Raw genomic sequence first — 21,669 nt, forward strand, 5'->3', positions numbered from 1 at the left:
TTCTAATAATAAAATAGAATTTAGTAATTTCCCATGCCATATTTTGACATCAATTATTATTTTTGGATCTTACTATTTTAAAGATTTACGCTTCTCTTTAGAGGATGAAAATAACCACTTGTCCCTCTTTAGGAAGATATTCAAGCATGATTCTAAAATTAAATGATTATGGAAATAATTTGGCAAATTATGCATGTAAAATAATTATTTGATCTGACATTTAATGACAATGCATAATTATATTCTTGGCTATATTTAAAGATGTGCAAACTACTCGCACGCATTAGCAACATTTGTGAATTTCACCCTTTTTGGTTTGGTGAAAAAGATTGCTTTGATCCAAAAATTTGCAACAGGTTCACTGATTGCTAAAATTCAATGGGCAATGCATGATCGATTAATGTTGATTACTTTCATATTTTAAATAGGATCAAACCTTAAACAAAATTGTATTTGGACCAATGAACAATTTAATCTATTTCGCAAGAACTTTGGCAGCAAAAGTTAAATCGAAATGTGCACAAGGTTTCTAACTTTTTGGAAAATATGATAAAACAGTGGTGTAGCAAATCTCAGCAGCTTCACCCATCTCTCGCTATGATTTTTCATTTCTTACAGTGCTTATAGTACATCATAGTTAAAGGCATATGACATGTACTGTAGTTTCTTTACAATTTGTAACTTATAAAACCTTGTCCGAACTATGAAATGTGTGTATGGAAATATAACTAATCTTACTCACTGCAAAATTAAGATTAATATAAATCTGATTATGCCTGCTAAAATCTATGCACAGCTATGCATTCGCTTTCGGCGCTACTGTACATAAGAAAAACATTATGACCATTATCTCCTTTATTCACATTCACAGTCATACAGTATAAAAGTACATTATATATTATTAATTTTCTACCCGAATAACTGGATGATCATACACTTTTTTTAGGAAGTGACTATCAGAATGCTTGCAGGACCCTTTCAGTGTGAGATTGAAAATTATTGGAGATAACGAAAAAGCAGAGGTATTAAACAAATTCTTTGACTCTGTATTTACAAGGGATGAGTCAATTGCAAAAAGAGTACCAGAGTAGGAAGCCACAACCTCTATATTAACGAACAAGGGTTAACTAAGGGAGAACTGCATAGGTAGCTTGATCAAATTTAAGTAAATAACGCACCTGGCCCTGATAGCATACATTCAAGAGTTCTTAAGGAGTTAAGTTCAGTAATAGCCAAACCATTACATTTAATATTCAAGGACTCCATTTCCACAGGCTCAGTACCACAAAATTGGCATAAAGCAGATGTGGTGCCTATATTCACAACCAGGGAATTACAGACCTGTAAGCCTGACTTCAATAGTGGGGAAACTACTTGAAGGTTTAATACGGGATAATATTCAGGAAAACCAAATGGAAAACAACATTATTAGTACAGCTAAACCCCGTTATAACGCGGTCCTCGGGGTCCACCCCGAGACCACCGCATTAGTAACGGGGTCGCGCTAATTTTTTTTTTTTAAATGGCCGCCGCATCAGCGCATATTCATCCCGCGGGACAGGAGATGGGAGCGGGGATGTCCCTCTGGTCCCCGCTTCCCCCTGTCACCGCGGGACAGGAGATGGGAGCGGGGATGTCCCTCCGGTCCCCGCTTCCCCCTGTCACCGCGTGACAGGCCGCGGGATGGGAGGGGGAATGCCCCTCCGGTCCCCGCTTCAGGAGGAGCAGAGGGAACTGGCAGGGAACATCCACACCTCACGAGCCGCACGGCGCATGCACACGGCGAACGTGAGGGGTGCCTAAAGTGATCGCTGTCGGGATGTGCTGCTTTGGAGACAGGTAAGCACAGTCTCCGGAAGACCGCTAACCCCCCCCCCCGCCGCAGCACAGGGCCCTCGCGCAGCAGTACAGGGCCCGCCGTAGCGCAGGGTCGTCCTGCCACTCAGCCGCAGCGCAGGGCCCCGCCACCCCCCCACAGCATAATGACGTCCCACCCCCCGCCCCGGGCCGTAACACCAGCCTAGAGGGGAGGGGGACACACCGGACGCTCGGACACCCTTTCCCCTGGCTGTGAGGGGGTTAATGTTGAAGAGGCACCACAGAGGTTGGGTTACCTTGCTGTGTGTGTGTGTGAGCAGTGTGCAGTGTGTGTCAGTGTGAGCAGTGTGTGTGCAGTGTGTGTCAGTGTAAGCAGTGTGCAGTGTGCAGTGTGTGTCAGTGTGAGCAGTGTGTGTGCAGTGTGTCAGTGTGAGCAGTGTGCAGTGTGTGTCAGTGTGAGCAATGAGCAGTGTGTGCAGTGTGAGCAATGAGCAGTGTCTGTGCAGTGTGTGTCAGTGTGAGCAGTGTGTGTGCAGTGTGCAGTGTGTGTCAGTGTGAGCAGTGTGCAGTGTGTGTCAGTGTGAGCAATGAGCAGTGTGTCAGTGTGTGCAGTGTGAGCAATGAGCAGTGTCTGTGCAGTGTGTGTCAGTGTGAGCAGTGTGTGTGCCGTGTGCAGTGTGTGTCAGTGTGAGCAGTGTGCAGTGTGTGTCAGTGTGAGCAATGAGCAGTGTGTCAGTGTGTGCAGTGTGAGCAATGAGCAGTGTCTGTGCAGTGTGTGTCAGTGTGAGCAGTGTGTGTGCAGTGTGTGTCAGTGTGAGCAGTGTGCAGTTTGTGTCAGTGTGAGCAATGAGCAGTGTGTCAGTGTGTGCAGTGTGAGCAATGAGCAGTGTCTGAGCAGTGTGTGTCAGTGTGAGCAGTGTGTGTGCAGTGTGCAGTGTGTGTCAGTGTGAGCAGTGTGTGTGCAGTGTGTGTCATTGTGAGCAGTGTGCAGTGTGTGTCAGTGTGAGCAATGAGCAGTGTGTGTGCAGTGTGCAGTGAGTGTGTGCAGTGTGTGCAGTGTGCGTGCAGTGTGTGCAGTGTGAGCAATGAGCAGTGTGTGTGCAGTGAGTGTGTGCAGTGTGTGCAGTGTGTGCAGTGTGTGCAGTGTGTGCAGTGTGCAAAAAAAAAAATATTTAAATTTAAAAACAGGAGCCATGGGAAAACCGCGTTATAACCGAATCGCGGTATAGCGAGGCGCGTTATAACGGGGTTTAGCTGTAATAGTCAGCATGGATTTGTGAAGGATAGATCATGCCAAACTAACCTTATTTGTTTCTTTGAGGAGGTAAGTAGGAATTTAGACCAGGGTAATGCAGTTGATGTGATCTACTTAGATTTTGCAAAGGCACTCAAAACGGATTCACACAAAAGTTTGGTGTACAAAATAAAGCAAATTGAACTCAGTAAAAATAGATGCACCTGGATTGAAAACTGGTTGAAGAATAGACAACAGAGGGTTGTCATAAATTGAACATTTTCAGGTTGGGCTAAAGTCTTTAGTAGAGTACCTCAGGTATCGGTACTGGGACCCCTGCTTTTTAACTTGTTTATTAATGACTTTGAGGTTGGCATAGAGAGCAAAGTATCCATTTTTGCTGATGACACTAAATTGTGTAAGGTAGTAGAATCAGAGCATCCAGAGGACTTGGTGAATTTCGCTTCAGAGGACTTGGAGAGACTGGAAACTTGCAGGAAAATGGCAGATGAGGTTTAATACAGATAAATGTAAGGTTATGCATTTGGGAAGCAAGAATAAACAGACTTACAAATTAAATAGGGATAAATTAGTGGAATCCTTGAGCTCTCTCTCTCCTGGGGATGACTGCAGCCAAGATCTGAACAGAGGACAAGGCCTCAAGACTGCAAGAAGGCCGGTACCATCCAGAGGTCTGGGACCTATCCTAAAACCCTATGCAGATGCTGTAATAACAACTGCAGTGGCTGCTACAAATAAAGGATCCTGTTTTACACACCTTTACCTAAGTTACAGTTTATTGGGTAGAGGTATGCTTGAAAACTGTCATGGTGGGGACTGTCTCCAGTACACCTGGAGCCTGCTACGACTGAAGAAGAGCCTGAAGGATCATGAAAAGCCTGTCCTTTTTCCCCATACCAACGCGGACCTTCAGCATCTTCTGGACCCTCACATGTATTTAGCACCATGACCCCTGTAGCTCTAGCAAGATCTCCCAGGGAGGGGGGGGGGATTTTTAACATGGCATATTAATAGTTGTGTGGCTGGGGGTTGAGTATGAAAAGTACATTAAGGTCATCATAATTAACATTATTTTTCAGGAAATGTAATTTATTTTTCTTTTGTCAAGGTGACGCTAGATATAGAAGCTGGCCTTGATTGCTCACTCCAGTCTCCAACCCAAGTAATACAGCAGAGAACCGCTATAATGAGGCATATGTATCCACATACTTTATCATTTAGCAGACATTTGACTGTTAAAAAGTTTGTTCCTGTATTTGGATGTCTGAGGTTGGGCTATAATATTCACCTACAAAAGTGGCTGCTTGCTGAATTTTAAATACTAATGCAATAATGCATAACAGTCAAGATCACCTACCGTAGACTAGGGCTTAGAGCAGGGGTGCTCAACTCTAGTCCTAAAGCCCCCAACAGGTCAGGTTTTCAGGATATCCAGCTTCAGCATAAGTCACTCAATCATAGGCTCAGTCAAAAACTGAGCCTCTGATTTAGCTGCCTGTGCTGAAGCAGGGACTGATTGAGCCATCTGTGCTGAAGCAGGGATATCATATAAATTTGACATGTTGGGGGGGCTTGAGGACTGGAGTTGAGTTCCCCTGGTCTAGAGCATGATCCACAAGTCCCACCTGCTGGAATAATTGTGAGCGCTGTAAATTGGAGTCAAGTCTGTGTATGCTTTATAAAGTACAATTTCATATGTAAATCTTATAAGGATTCGTTTGTAATTGTGTAGAATGTGTATGAAGATACCCTCTTTTCACCTCTAATTATTAGGAAACATAAGTGATTCTGTAGACCAGACAAATACAGATGTAGCAGGATTTACGGTCTCCGGAATCGCGGCCGAAAAAGCAAAAGTGCCTGCCTCCGTCATGCTGCGGGGGTCCAGCTTCCAGATTGGACACCCGCAGCATTAATCCTCCATCACTGGGCAGCCGCAGATGCATGACCACAGTTTAACCCGGTGCTGGAAGCCTTTAGTCTTGCTACATTTGTATTTGAACATCAACATTTTCATTACATGAAACCAACATGTATCAGTTATAGATGGATTTTGCTGCTGAAGGTATGTAGGAACAAAAAAATATTTTAAACCAAATCAAATCTATTACCCCTATAGTCTCAATTTCTTATTAATCTTCCTAATTTGTATTTTATATCTTAGATTATCAATACTATGTTCAGGGAGTTCATATCTAGATTTGGGGTTCACCAATGCTAAACCACAGATAAAAGCAAATATATAAAATGTAAAGATATTTCTGAGTATTTGTTTGATGACTCTAGTGGTGGGGTCCCGTAGGCTACGATTATAGTGCCGGCGACGGCGATGTGACGGCGATGTGACGGCGAAGTCAGGCTACGGTCACTGGAAAAATCAAATTGAGATGACTTCCAGCGATCGCAACCAAGCCGTCGCGTCATCGCGTTGCGCTTACTATAAGTGCACGCAATGGCGGCAATGCATTTGTTTTGACGTCACGTCGATGTCGCCATTGCCAGCACTATAAGCGCAGCCTTAGGGTTCATAAAACAAATACATGTGTTGATTAAAAGCAATACATATACAAAAGCAAAAACAGTGTCACTCCTTAAACAAACATAAGTATAGTAACTACGCATGTGCTTGTATATTAAATCATTAATAAATAGAAATATATCACCCAAACCAATGTTCTGAAGGAATTAACACAGCATACAAATCTTGACTAGTGATAATTGTATTATAGTCCCAAAAATACCAATATTGTGGTCTTGTACAAAGGAACGTCTTCAGGGTAGTATAAATGAAAAACACTAAATATATCAATAACAAAATATTCAATATATATGCTGTATTCATTGATATAACAATAATAATTATCTTGTGACAATTCTACATTTTTAGATTTTACAATTAATATTTGGATGTGAAGGCATAAATCATTACATTGCACCTTCATCTTCCATAGGAAAACATGCCTATTTAGATATATGAGCTACTGTATCACTGTCTTCTTTATCAAGCACAATTCATAGAACGACTGCTCATTGTTATTGAGAGCTTAATAGAAATTCTACATTAACTGCTTAATAGAAAATTTCCAAATGTTTATGAAAATCCTTGTTCTGATGATCCAGAAATTATATATAGGCTCAATTTAATATATATTTGAGTAATGTATGTCATTTGTCATGACAAATATTTTTTTTTGCAGCTGATATACTGTAGTGTCTGTCTCAATATTAACACCCTCATGCAAGATTTATGCCCAGAGAGAAGTTATTATCTTTGCCTCTATCCATCTGTATATTTGCAGGAGCCAGTATGCCGGTAAATTATTATTATTTACTTATGTAAACCTGTTTCCCCACCCAATCTCAGATCGGGTCTCCTAGGGAGTCTAAAGCTCAGGCTACATGTCTCTGTGTGGTGCGTACCTGCTGGCAACAGGGGGTCCTGAGTCTCCCGCGATGACATGGGGGAGAACAGATATGATCAAAGAAGATCCAAAGAAAGAATCCTCCACTAGAATGCACTCTATGTTGTCATGTGTACATATACATTGTGATGCACAGTATAACTTGCTATACAATTGACTATCTATTGATCCAAGATCAGCTACCCAGATAAAAAATAAAAAACAATAAAATTGTATTACATCTCTAAATTGTGACTCTGTGCTATTATTTACAGTGTATATTGTTTAAAAATCCCTTATGGAGTAAAGTAGATTGTAATGTGTTATCCAAATAATTGGAGACTTGTAATCACATTATTATGTGTGTCTATACAGTGAGTATATCTACAGTGACATCCCTAGACCCACAGAATATGTCTTCATGTGGATTATACATATATATGGGTAGTAGTTAATTCATATACTTCCCAAAATATAGTCCAGTCATATAACAGTATTTAATAAACCATGCTCTCTAATATATAGGTACTGGGATATATGGAGACTATCACCATCACATATATAAGTATCTCAAATGCTTTAAAACCTATGAGAGAACATTGGGGCACACGGTCCCCCCAATTGACAAGTGCTGCAGAGCATACAATCCAATAGTATGTGATAAACTGTTTGTATATTTGCAAATACATCTGGGTATTAAAGGATTCAGAAGCATTGTAAAGTTGAGCTTGAGTAATAAAAACCCCTCTTTGACAAAGCCCTAAGGGTTGAAACGCGTTAAAGCTGCAGGGGGGGTGTCCGTCCCCCCTCTTTTATCCATTTTTGTTTATGATTCAATAAAGGAATTTTTGCATTCAGCACAGTCCAGCCTTTAACATTTTTTGCGCAGTAGTGCCCGCTGTTTCTCCCTTCGGTGGGAGCTGTTTTTCCTGCTTGAAAACCTATGTGTTTAAAGTAGATGAATAGACCCCTATTGTGTACTCAATGGTATATTAGATTATAGCATTTATTGAGTATATCCTAAATATAGTATCAATGTTCCAAAATTTACAGTGTATAGAGGCTTTAATAATAGCAGTGTAACTCTTTTCGTAACAGGCTCTATCTCTATACACCAGGCCTGCACAACTCCAGTCCTCGAGGGCCGCAAACAGGCCAGGTTTTCAGGATATCCCTACTCCAGCACAGCTGGCTCAATTAGTGGCTCAGTCAGACAGAGCAACTAATTGAGCCAGCTGTGCCGAAGTAAGGAAATCCAGAAAACCTGGCCTGTTTGCGGCCCTTGAGGACTGGAGTTGTGCAGGCCTGCTATACACAGTAGCCGTGTGAGATTCAAGTTGCAACAGACTTAGATAGCCCTATGTAGCAGCTATGTGTCTCAGTAAGCCTCACAAGGATGCAGTGTCCACACGTGTTCCCCTGCTCTCCGGTCTCGGCGGACCTGACAATGGAGCAAGGATATTGATACTTTGTAGTCAAACAAATAAAATCAGGTCACGGCGGACCTGTAACAGTTTATAATGTGTCTAGGAACATTCAGGTATACTCAGCTACAAGCCGTGTCTCGTGGGGTAGGGATGTTGCTCGAGTGACGTCAGACTCGACTTCCAATTACGCGTTTCGCGTGTCACCACGCTTTTTCAGATGGGAGACCCGAACCTGACAAAGGAAATTGAATTTCCGAAACGAATTATTCTGGGCATAGCGTGGAGCCCTTCTGACCTTCTGCAGCTTCCATAGTTGGTTCCAGTTTCCGGGACTCAGTCCTGTATCCGGACACGGAGAAGGGGACCCACTGTTACCTGAACTGTACCCAGCCATGGAAACTACATTTATTTTAGATGTAAGTCTTTGAGTTTTTACTTATTTGTTTAATAAATTGCCTTTTAATCCTTCCTGTTGCCTGGTTGTTATCCTCCCTGGGTTTCACTGCAAGACACCAACTTTCCTGGGAATGCAGACAAAGATACTAACTACAGTGGGTATCCTGCTGCAAGCACTTGCCCTTATTGCCTTCACTCACACTAGCCCATGTGAGTGTATTTATTTATTTATTAATTTTCCATTGGCACCACAGTGTGCTCCACTTTCCTTTTCTTCACTCACCCTGGTCCCCTGTGTGTGTTTTTTCCCTGTGTGGTCTCCTGTTCTCAATGGCCTTTATGAGAATCAGCACACAGCCATAAGAAGTACTAGGAGCAGCAAAGAGGACTACACCAAGTGATTCGACCTACACATGCAGTACCTGTCCAGCAGATGAGTCCACTCTATTACCAGAGTGAGAACCTTCAAGATAACGCTGAGGGATTTCACTCACATATGCCCGTGTGAGTACCCATAGCCTTATAGTACTATCTAACACCCCATTGTTCTCGCACATTGCTTCTTTGTACAGGTAAATATTTATTATACACTCTGTTGTTTCCTTCTACATGCGCTCATCTCCACTCTATCTACATCTCCACCAAGGATCAGGGGACGATCCTATTGATTGAGCAGCAGTACCATCAGGGCCAGTATTATTTTTTGATATTTGTTCATTTGCATGCTTTGAGCCTTGTCTTCACCTTTTCCTTATTTACGCCCTTCCAGGGGCTTACACCTGATTTATCTATTCTCTAAGGGGGCGCCACTGTTTCCCCTTTTTTGTACATGTCACTCTCAGGCAGGAGTTTCTATAAAAGTGCAAGCTCTTTATTGCCTTTTCTTATTCAAAGGAGACAGTTGCACAGCAGGCTGTTCTGCTTTAAAATGTCCCTGACCACTCCAGGCCTAGGGCACCCAGAGCGTGTCTAGCTCTTCCCCTACCCCCTAAGCAGGGTAGGAGGTATGGAGTGTACACTCTCCCTCCCTGGAGAAAGGCCTCAAGCTAGCCAGTCCAGGCAGCTCGGTCTATGCCACCCTTTTCCTTTCCACTCCAAGGACAGGCTCTCAATGACCACTAAATAGGAATTGGCAAGACCCTAAGTAGCTCCAACAGGCACCGCCCCTGTGTCTCTTGATTGGACACAGAGTCTGGTGACCTGCTTTCACTGTCTCAGTGTACTGCCTGAAGTGGGGAAAACCCATGATGACTCCTGGCAAACCTGCCCTTATGCAGGGATTACTGCCAGGAGTAGGATAGAATAATAGCCCAAACCTACCAGGGCTACACTTATAACACACCAAAAAATCGGGTATAGGGCTGATCACAGCAAAAGATAGGGCTGGAGGCTAATATCCAATAAAAAGTATTTATTAAATAGGCATAAAGGCAGACAGATACAAGGTCCTCTAACGCGTTTCTCGCCCGACGGGCGCTTTATGAAAGATATCACTCTTTCATAAAGCGCCCGTCGGGCGAGAAACGCGTCAAAGGACCTTGTATCTGTCTGCCTTTATGCCTATTTAATAAATAGTTTTTATTGGATATTAGCCTCCAGCCCTATATTTTGCTGTGATCAGCCCTACACCCGATTTTTTACTATACCTACCTTGGACTGAAGCACGCCACACCGGGACCCAGCTGACTCCTACAGTACATTGTGAGCTCAATTCATTATTTATATCCACTGACTTTCCTCCGGTAGCCAGTGTGTGCTCTACATCCCTCCAGCTGTCCAGACCGCCGGGCAGAAACATGTGCTTCTATACAGGGTGAGTGTTGGTTTTGCTCCACTGACCCTTGTTAGCACAGTCGGGTTCCCATGTATTGGTCTTACTTTATGGGGCTACATAGGAGTGAGATTTCTTATTACACACACTGTATTGTGCACTCGGATGGATTAATGTTACACTTCAAATGGATCCCGGATTTGTTTGATACATTCTCATACCACGCTGTGATATTTTCTAGCACCAGTCAGGGGATTGTTACTATTTCTTCTATGTTCTATTATAACAAACCAACATATTCCATAGTGCTGTACAATAGAGATGGAGAATGAAAACAATAAAATAACAAACATTAACATAAATTGTTACAGTAGGTAAGGAGAGCACTGCCCCAATTAGCGTGCAATCTATAAGGAATAGTAAGTGGAAACATAATGTACAAGGGGATAAGAAGGTTGTGTATTTCGGATAGCTGCTTGCTATCTGAAGCGTTGGCATTGAGGAATAAGTGAGATTGTATGGAGGTAGAGCTATGAAAGCATGCGTAAAGATTTGTGAAGATGGAAATGCTTCAATATACATCTAAAATATTTCACCCATGGCCAGAGTAGCTGTAAGATCAGCGAAAGGCAGCAAACTGCTCACACCCTTTGGCTGCCCTTCAGCTGACCCAAAAGGCTGCCAACTTTGCTGTGACTCAGTGTCAGAGATGAGACATATTCAAAAGAAGCTACAGAAGAAGAAAGAGCCTTTCTTGAGCCAGAGCCAAAGATAAAAAAAAAAACTATTCTATCAGATGAACCGCAACCACTTTTGGAACCTGAATCCACAAATTACTAGATTGGAAGCAAAGCAAGGGAAGACAACAAAATATTGACAAAGAAACCTAATGCAGATGATGTATGTATTTTTGCTACAATATTTACGAACATTGTGAAAGAAACCATGTGAATATTTAAAAACCGACACCGAAAGGTAACCAGGGAGGGATACCAGAGGAACAATGTCTAATCCTGGAAAAGTAACAGATAATAGACACAAGAGATGTATGTAGTTTTTCACACATCACCCACGTCACACAAGGGTCAGTCATTATCAGGGGAGTTTATTTCAGCGTTACTGCAGGATGCGATCTCCCTCTGTTCTGCGGCTTATTCATAAAATGTAGCTTTAATGGGCTTCTAGAACAGTGGAAACATCAACACTTCAATAGTTCAGTGCACAATTTGTCTCTACAGGCTAAGCTCTCAGTTTTAACATTGTAAAGCTCCCACTGTGGACTTCGGTAAGCAGAGCCAGAAAAGGAGAGCATTAATGCCCATATAATAGCCGTGTGGTAGCACTTTCTTTCTGATGGTCTTGCTGGAAGAGAGATATCACAAGCTGAACACGATCTAGGCATACCCCTTGCTAGACCTGAGCATACTGAGACCTGTAAAGAAATAGGCAACTATACTATACCAAAAGGGTAATTTCAGATATAGGCACTCAGGTTGGCAAATCAGGCCATATACTATACCAAATGTAATGGTGAATGGGGTTGACCCCTGTAGCTAGTGCTCAAGGGCTGTAGGTAATATGAACAATACAAATGATCAAGTCTATAAACAAATGATCGCGATACTGCTGCTTTCTAAATTGCTCTTATGAGGCTCAACACAGCTGCTGGAGCGCTCACTGTATGGTAACCACCCGGCAGGCACCAAGCCTATTGACCCGCAACCCCCACCAACCCTGGTGTCACACACAGCCTCTGACCTGGGCGAGGGGTAAGTACTCTCAGAGATGATGCCACAGGTATAGTAGCCAAGGTTCTGATCGTGAAGGGAAGCATGCTCCAGGCATAGTATAATGAAGACAAAATGGTGGAAGGGTGGTGCGCTGCTAGCCGGTTAGTGAAAATTAGAACACCAAGTACAATGAAAAAAAGATTGAATTTACAAAAGTGGGTATACACATGACAAACGCAACTCTGACACTTTTCGTTCCTAGTGGGGAACTTTGTCAAAGAGTAACTGGCCCGGTGCCCATGATATCATTAAATAGCTACTACTGGTCTCTGATAGGACCAATCATTACAGGTGCCCCCAATAATGTTCAACTGATGAAAAATAAATCTAACGTGAACTCTAATCTCAAATGAAGGAGAAGAGCATGATATAATCCAGGATCTCATGGGAACTAAGAAAACATGTAAACAACAAATACCAATACAAACATAGCAGACATAGTTAAAACAAAAATTTATAATGTAGCCACCAACCACTAAATAGCAACATTGTATTGACCCTGAAACTAAAAATAGAACCAATGAATTTAGCAATGTGTAAACAAATAAGCAACATGTATTAATGTATCATAAATAATATTTGAAAATAATAATAAAAAAAAAAACTAAACCTATGAAAAAAAGTAATATAAATAAATTATATCTTATTATTTTTTTTGATGGCCAGGCTGGAAGATCTATCTAGGCATACCCCTTGCTAGACCTGTGCATTCTGAGACCTTTAAAGAAATAGACAACTATACTATAGCAAATGGTAATTTCAAATACAGGCACTATCAGGTTGGCAAAACAGGCCATCAGCCTTTGAAATTCTAGAGATAAAATACAACCACCAATAGTTTGAGTCTGAGTATTTTGAAATCCTCTAAATGTAACAATTAGCTACCTTGTTTCTGGGTCTTCGAATTAATATATTCTCAGTTTACCACTGTTTATAGCTGCTAGTAGCAAAATACTGTATAATCTGTATAAACAGTTGGGAAAAATAGTGATACAATTGTTATACAAGTAGCAGCAAAACTCTGGTTAGCTACATATTTCTCAGTGTTGACCACAAACGCAGTAACATGATTCCACTTATAAAACTGTAAACTCTATTTGGGTTTAAATAATTTGTAATAATAATATATTGTTCCAGCCGCACGCAGTGTCCTGCGACCCACTTTTTATTTATTTTATCATTTGAGTGCTATTTACTTTTATGTATTAAAATCTTTTTAATTCACATTATATAGATACCATATTTATAAAAAGTATCACCAAACCAAACAGCTCGACACCTATAGACCGGGTTTTGGTTTCACTCCGTAGAGGTCTATTATACACCAGACCCTGTCTGGTAACCAGATATCAATGTGAGATTTTCTACCCACTACTTGTCTAAATGGACGTGCTTCTATTTATACCACTAGATTATATCATGGTAACGATTCGAAGTTCTCCCTTTATATATATATATATATATATATATATATATATATATATATATATGAGAAAAACAAAACAGAGAGCGCACGCCCCATAGTGTAACACTGTAACATTTAATGTGGGGAAGGGTGGAAAGGTGGAAAGGGGGATTAAAAACACTCACAATAGACAAGTAAAATATATGCAGTATGTGATATATAATCACCACCAAGGAGTGTCCAAACCGCAGCAGAGAGTCCAAAACAGGCTGGAGTAGATCTCACGAACAGCGCAATCCCTCCGGTTCACTCGGTTCAATCATCATCCAGTAAATTCTGGCATCAGAGTAAGGCCTTCAAATCACTACATGTGCTCCCCGGCCGTAAAGGATGCACACAGCGTGATGACGTACTTCACGACATTACGTCATCACGCTGTGTGCATCCTTTACGGCCGGGGAGCACATGTAGTGATTTGAAGGCCTTACTCTGATGCCAGAATTTACTGGATGATTTCGAGTGAACCGAGTGAACCGGAGGGATTGCGCTGTTCGTGAGATCTACTCCAGCCTGCTTTGGACTCTCTGCTGCGGTTTGGACACTCCTTGGTGGTGATTATATATCACATACTGCATATATTTTACTTGTCTATTGTGAGTGTTTTTAATCCCCCTTTCCACCCTTCCCCACATTAAATGTTACAGTGTTACACTATGGGGCGTGCGCTCTCTGTTTTGTTTTTCTCATAGATTTTGCTGTGGAACTGGTTATTCCATGAGAGAGCTGCCGTAGGCCCCTGGACTCTGTACATTATTCTGGTGCTACCTGTCAGAACTTTTTGTGTGGTTTGGACATTGGACTTTTATTTTTATTTTTATTATTGATACTTTGTATATCCATATGTTTGCATCTAGTATTTATTGATTTTCTGTATATTTACCTACTTTCTAACCTTTATCATTATTAATTGATTTATATTTATTTGCTTGTTGGCGCTACTTTTTGTTTTTTCTTTGTATATATATATATATATTTTATACTATATATATATATATATAGTTTTAAACCTTTACTGGCATTGTTGTAGTATATACTGTACACTCAAGTGTTTTTTTGGCAGGAGTGCACCCACTCAAAAGGATTCTCCCTTTTTTTATATATGTATTGGTTCTTCATAGCTTCCTAGGAAGTATTTATCCTTGGGTAGCACCCTTTCAGTTTAGAGTGAGTGTTTATTATCTAGTGTTTTTTTTATTGTAAATATATGTAAGTGTCCTACTAACAATTTCAGTATTTTGCTCCATTTCCTTGAATGCAAATTTGTATTAGTTTGCAACCCACGAGTGGATAAATGTCACTAAAAAAGTACTGGTTAACAAAACAGATAATCAAATCCAGATACATCCAGTTCAGGTACTTTGGCAATTGGAGTAAAATTTGTACTCCACACTGTGAATATTTCTGAATGGAATATTACTAAAGATTATACACCATGTGGTCCTGTAAGAGATGCGTTCAGAGGTATGCAAATGGAGACTGTTTAGGGTGAAATTAACATATGGCTTTATTGTCCCTTTGAACAGCACAGCAAAAAATATATACAAACACAAAAAAAATATACAAAAACAACAAAAACCTATCCCTTTGTAAGGACTAGCTTACTTCCCCCAGTCCCTCTCTTCAAAGACTGGGAGGATAAGCCCCTTTCCAGCCTACCACCCCAAAGTCTCAGCGGTACCTTAAAGCAGGTGGCCCTTCAGGTCAGTTTTGTCCAGGTGTCTTGATGTGCTTGAGGGTCCAGCCTCTGGCAGATTCCTGGGTCCTCTGCATCCAGGAAAAGGGATGTGGTCCCCTTGTGTCTTGCTGTCAACATACAGTCCTTCCTCCTATATATTCAAGACCCTCTCCTCATGTCATCTCCCCTGGTCTGTTTCAGCAGGAGTTTTAAACCTGTCCTAATTAGGCAGGTGGAGTCTGGTCAATTGTCTGGTTGCACTTAACCAGCTCCCTGCTGGATTTAGAGGTAGTTTCTTCAACAGGGATAAGTCCCTGTTACATACTTCATTGTTTGTGCAAATCTTGGGCTTACCATGACCGAAGCCCATCCTTCCACTCTCACTCGAGATATCTCTGTGGCTCGAATGAAAGTGCATGGATTACAAGAACTGTCTGTCCCGCTGAGATTGGAGCTCTTTCTCCAGGTCAGTAATGTCTCCTCAAGAAGCTTCTTGAGCTCAGCACTTTTCAGTCGCTCTAGGAGGACTTTTTCTGTGCATGCAATGTCTTGTATATAATGTATACCCTGTTCACTTATGTAACTGTATTTGTAACCATGTATAATTTGTCTTAACTCTATGCCCAGGACATACTTGAAAAGGGAGGTAACTCTCAATGTATTACTTCCTGGTAAAATATTTTATAAATAAATACATTTCTTACAGTGTCGGACGTTGAAGGTGAATACAGACACACTGTTTACTGCTGCTGCAATTTCATGCAAAAGATGCTTTGTCTCAGAGGAGGCCAACTTCCCAATAGCTTGGCATAAACCTCTAGAACTTTCTGAACAAGAACACCATTTTTTTAATTCACAAAATTAACCTTTCTTCTTCTGTTTCATATGTACAGTATCCACATCTTGTGGTGCAGGTGGTGGCTATGGCTCTGCATGGGGAACATGCTGTTCCCTCTCTTCATGCTCCCTCCCCCTTTTATTGTTCTACACCACCAAGCTTAATTCCACATCTACAATGTATGTATGTGTAATTTTGTTTATATAGCGCCAACATTGTACATGCTTTACAGGTGAAATTATCTGCAGGTGCTGTGAGCTCCCTCCAGGGCCTGGAGGGGTGGTGGGGGATGGGTTGGGGGGGCTGATGGTGGAAGGGTTGGGGGGGTGATGGGGGATGGGGTGTGGGGGGATGGGGTGGGGGGGTGATGGGATGGGGTGGGTGATGGGGCATGGGGTGGGGGGGTGATGGGGGATGGGGTTGGGGGGGTGATGGGGGATGGGGGTGATGGGGGATGGGGTTGGGGGGGTGGGGTTGGTGGGGGTTGGAGGGTGGGGTTGGTGGGGATTGGGGGGAGAGGATGGGCCCCTAGCTTTATGGTATCTCCAGGTATATATGTCCCCCTCAAACCTTCCTCCAAATAAATTAGGGAGAGATGTCTGTGCTGAAAAAAATCAGTCTTAGCATCTGGTTTAGTTCAATGCTAGAGCTTCTGCCCTGGATGACAGGGTTGTGGGTTGTAATACTATTGGGTCTAGACTGTTACCCCCTTCATCACAAAGGCCTTTACACTGATTGGTTTTAAGGATATATTTTATGATGTGCGACTGATTTAAATATACTTTGTATAGACATTAGCATACAGTATCTCCCAGGATCCGAGAGGAGGTATGTTCCTTTTTCAGCACAGGCATCTCTCCCTAATTTATTTGGAGGGAGGTCTGAGGGAACATACAAACAACTGGAGATACTTTAAAGTTTGACATGCCTCCTCAATCTCGTCCTTGTCCTCCACCATGCAAAAGTCCTTCTTAAGGCGCTGGAGGGAAATTGTGAGCTGTTTAGATGCAATTTAGAATTTTGCAGTTTTTAGAGCTACTAGAATACAGCAAGTTTGCAAAAAATTGATTTTTGACATTCAACCCGGATTTGAACAGCAAGAATAAAAACACTTCTAAAATAAAAAAAAAGCCTTTTTCGCACGGCTTGGACATACAGAAAGGGCTTACAAAAAAGCAAAACATGCAAATTTGCTTCTTTTTTCTATTTGGTTTACAAACATTAAACAACGACATTACAATACAGGAAAAATAATAAGAAACACAGAAAAACATACTTTTACACAAATTTGTTTTTAATATTTATCATCATACTTATAATTTAAAAATTCAATACATTAACACAAATAATAATAAAAAGAAAAAGCAGATAATAGCATTTTCAAAAATAAACATCAAAGCTATCACCACACAGCCTCCTAACAGAATCTGGCATAAGACTCCTATTCACCATCTCCCCCATCAACAATATACTATCATATTTCCTCAAAGGTGAAATTATCTGTGACCCATCGCAGTCAGTCTGAGGAGACCCCAAGAGCTCTGTATGATTGAATCCCTATCTTGTTGCGAGATAGAATCAATATACTTTTCCCATTTTTAAAAAAAAATCTCAGTTCTCAATTCTTTATTCGTCTCAGCTTCTAATTTGTCCATCATCATCAATTTATTCACATAATCATTTAAAATATCTAAAGTGGGGGGTTCAGGGTTTATCCATTTCACCATCACTGTTTTCCTTGCTGTAAGCAAGACAATCTCTGCTAGCCTTGTGACATTGTTCCTTGCATTGACCACTTTCTAACTTTCCATATTTCCAAACAGAAAGGCTAAGAGCACTTTTATTGTAGTTACCCCAATAACCTCTTGTATATACTGTACTGCAGAATATTATCCCAAAAATCAGAAATAACCAGATAATCCAACAAACAGTGTTTAAAATCTGCTCTCTCCTGGGTGCACTTAGGGCACTCATTTTTAGATTTCTCTATCCCCTTAAAATTGATATCGAAAGTATGATAGGCCCTATGCAGTATCTTATATTGCATCTCTCTCCACTCTCAAGAAATTATCATTTTCCTAAACCGAGTTAACCCTTTGAGTAACAGATCAACTCCTTAAATTCCTGGGAAATATTTTTCCCATCTAATTAACATTTGTCTTAGATCCTTCCCACAGTCCTTGTCCCTAATCCAATCATATAAATCTGAGATGGAATATTTGGTACTATAAACATCCTTAAAAAAGGCATAAAAAATATCTATTCCCAATAAATCTAATTTATAGCTTTCCATACTCTTGCAGTAATGCATTACTTGTATTTAAGGGAAGTGATATGTTCGAAGCAGTCCCATTTGTTCTTTCAGTTCTTGGAACGTCAAGAACCTTCCATTGTTCTCATCTACCAGCTGGCCCAGAGTTCTAATCCCCTTGACTCTCCATATCTGAAAAGAAGCCTGCATCTTTCCCGTGGGAAACCTTACATTCCCTTGTATAGTACAAAATTTTGAGCAAATACAGTATATGAAATCCCAAATCGTTACCTTCGCCTGTTGACAACATCTCACTTCCACATGTGAGCAATGGGTTTTTACTCAGTTATTGATACCACTTCTGTACACAATTGAGGTATCAGGCTCAATATACTTATACCAATTAGGCAGACCAGGCTAGGGTGTGTGGTCAATACACAGCTATTTTGGATTAGGGACTTGCATTTGCTAGGCATCAATTCAGCTACAGTTCATTATCACAGACCATACAGAATATGTTCTTATCTAAGGTCATTGGATACTTAGATCCACCCTTTCATTGTGGATAACATAATGTACCTCTTTGTTGCTGATAGGATTAAATTGAACCCTATCACAGCTAATTCTATATGATCCTGAGCATTTAATATAGTGTTTATACCATTGGATCACCTATGCGTTTAATTATCATTTTAACAACCTATATTTTATTTGGATATTAATTAAAAATGTAATTTTAAATCATTCACTAATCACCTAGTTGATGGGCGTGCCCATACAAGGTTACATTTTCTTGTGTGTTTTTCCAGGCAAATTAAGTGGTAAATTATGCCACCCCTCTAATGTTGTGATTATTTTAGGGATAATTGCCCTGAAATTATTTTTGTAAAGATGTATCCTCCAGGTCAATATAGATTCCTAAATATTTAAGTGGTTTCCTCGTTACCTTGAATGGGCATATTGTTGTTACTTGATAGGATTAGTTTTTCAGTTTTAGCTGCGTTCACCTTAAAACCCAAACATTTTCCAAACACTTCGTATACCTGACATATTCTTTCTAAAGCCTCTTCTGGATTTGACACAAACAACAATAAATCATCCGCGAATAAGGCTATCTTGGTTTTCTTTTCTCCTATCTTGATCCCTTTAAACTCGGTCATATTTCTAAAATATTCAGCAAGCGGTTAAATCTCAATATTAAAAAGCAGGGGGGATAAAGGGCAGCCCTGCCTTGTTCCTCTGAAAAGCCCTATCTCCTGTGAAAGGTAGCCTGCTGCATTTATTTTTGCTTTGGGGTCTTTATACATTGCTCTGATCGCACCAAGAAAGGTTCCTGTAATACCTATTATCCCCATAACATTCATCAGATATTCAACCCTACATTATTAAAAGCTTTTTTGGCATCCACAAATATTATTATATTATCTTTATTGCTTTGCTTATTAGCTTTGTCCAGTGTATAGCTGTTATAACTGTTGTGTTATTTTTAACAAAGGCTCTGCCCTTTACAAAGCCTGTCTGATCTGTAGCAAGTCTATTGGCCAATATTTTGTATAGTATCTTTGCGTCCTGGCTCAAAAGAGAGATTGGTCTATAGGATTCTGGGTTCAAGCAGTCTCCACCATCTTTATGAATTATTCTTACAAAGGCAGTTTTACCCGCTCTATATATTCTTCTTTATCTCGAATTTATTTGAACACTTTTCTTAGGGGGGCCCCAATTTCATCAATAAGCATTTTATAAAACTCTCCTGTAAATCCATGTGGGCCTGGCACTTGTCTATTTCTAAGAGTTTTAATATAATTTTCTATCTTTTTTTTATAGGAGCATTTAACATCAACTGCTCTTCTCTGTGAAACTTAGGGAGCTTAATTATTCCCAGAAAACGACACTGTGCCTCTTCGTGTGAAAACCTTATTTATCTCTCTAGGATTAATGGTGATATCTCCTGATTTTTCCCTTATTCTCAGAATATGGTTTGACTTCATAGGTTTTCTAGCCATATTGCCCAACTGTTCCCCTGCTTTATTTCCAAACTTATAAAAGTTTAGATCTCTAAACTGCATTTTCTTTTGTTCTTTTATATCCAGCCAAACTTCACATAAATCTTTGGCTCTCATATAAAGGTTTCTGTTATCTGTATTGATATTTAGCTTAAAAGCACATAATCTATTATTTAACTCTTTGCTCGCCTTGGAGAACTCCAAATCAATCTCCTTCCATCTCTTATTTATACGTATATGTAATTATTATCCCTCATAAACTGCCTTACCAGTCTCCCAAAATATCTTTCCTACGTTACAATGAGCCGCATTAGTTTCCTTAAAGTAAAACCAATTAGTTAGAAGAAATGCTTTAAATTATTTGTTATAATACAAGTAAGAAGGAAATCCCCATACTGGGGCATGATCCAAGTCGATTATATCTTCTATTTTAGTACCTGTGACATTCCCTATTACCTGACTATTGGCAAAAATATAATCTATTCTGGAGAATGAATTATGTGGCTGTGAGAAAAAAGTGTATTCTCTTTCCAAAGGGTTAAATATTCACCAGCAGTTTTCCAGACCCAAAATATCCTTAAACCCCTGTGTGCCTTTTTGTGACAGTTTTAACCTTGAGTTCACTTGAATCTGAACTGATGTATCCATAAATGGATCCATTACCCAATTAAAATCCCCTCACACTATCAAATTACAGTCTTTTCCAGCGAGTATAGTATCAGTCAAAGTTTGGACAAAATTTTGATCCTATTCATTTGGGCCATAGACATTATATATTTTTAATTCCTCATTATACTGTATATTCTGAAAAGGCTTAGTACCACTCTCCCCTCTACACCCCCTCCAATGGAGATAACTTTGTATGGCCAAGATTTGTTTAATAAGATGGCTACTCCTTTTCCCCTACTGCTGGGGACTATATACATTTACCCACCCAGTCTCTCCTATGTTTTTCACTTTCTGTCACATCTATATAAGTTTCCTGAATTAATTCAACTTTGGCTTTAAGGCGCTTAAGGTGCTTCAGAATTATATTTAATTTAAGAGGGGAATTGATTCCTTTAACAATCCATGAAATAATTCACATAGGGAACTTAAACTCTCAAAGGATATACCCAGTGGAGCTATTCATAATTCTTAGCACAGTTGAGAGACTTTGTGGATAAACAGCCAAGTGTGGCATGTAAAATACTTAATATAAAGAAAAACAAAAAACACAAAGCTAACCCAAAAAAACACAACAAATAACAGAAATATTAACATATGTTGCCTTCCTTTTTTCCATAAGTACAAAGTCTTTCCAGTTTTACTTTTCCTTAAGCTTCCCCCAGCCCTTCTACTTACTGAACAATACAGTGCACTGGTCTAATCTAATTCTAACATCTGAGATTCTAACACATGAAACTATTTATAATTATAATATAGCAACTTGCTATATTTGAAAATAATTTCTTACAAATTAACCCTACAAATATTGAACATACATATCTGCACAGATAAAAACTACATAGAGTCTCAGACTATATAGGAGCAGTTGGAGAAATCAGCCCCCATATATATCCTTAAAACAAAAAGACCC

The 21,669-nt window shown here is 40.2% G+C and overlaps 1 protein-coding gene across 1 annotated transcript in view; it reads right to left on the reverse strand.

Annotated features, from left to right (window-relative positions):
- The window catches only part of NTS (neurotensin), a 47,642-nt gene that overhangs the window by 15,985 nt on the left and 9,988 nt on the right, over positions 1–21,669 (reverse strand). The gene's annotated exons all lie outside the window — the stretch shown is intronic.

This window comes from Ascaphus truei, chromosome 5 (assembly GCF_040206685.1).
Source record: "Ascaphus truei isolate aAscTru1 chromosome 5, aAscTru1.hap1, whole genome shotgun sequence".
In the NCBI taxonomy this organism is placed as follows: Eukaryota; Metazoa; Chordata; class Amphibia; order Anura; family Ascaphidae; genus Ascaphus; species Ascaphus truei.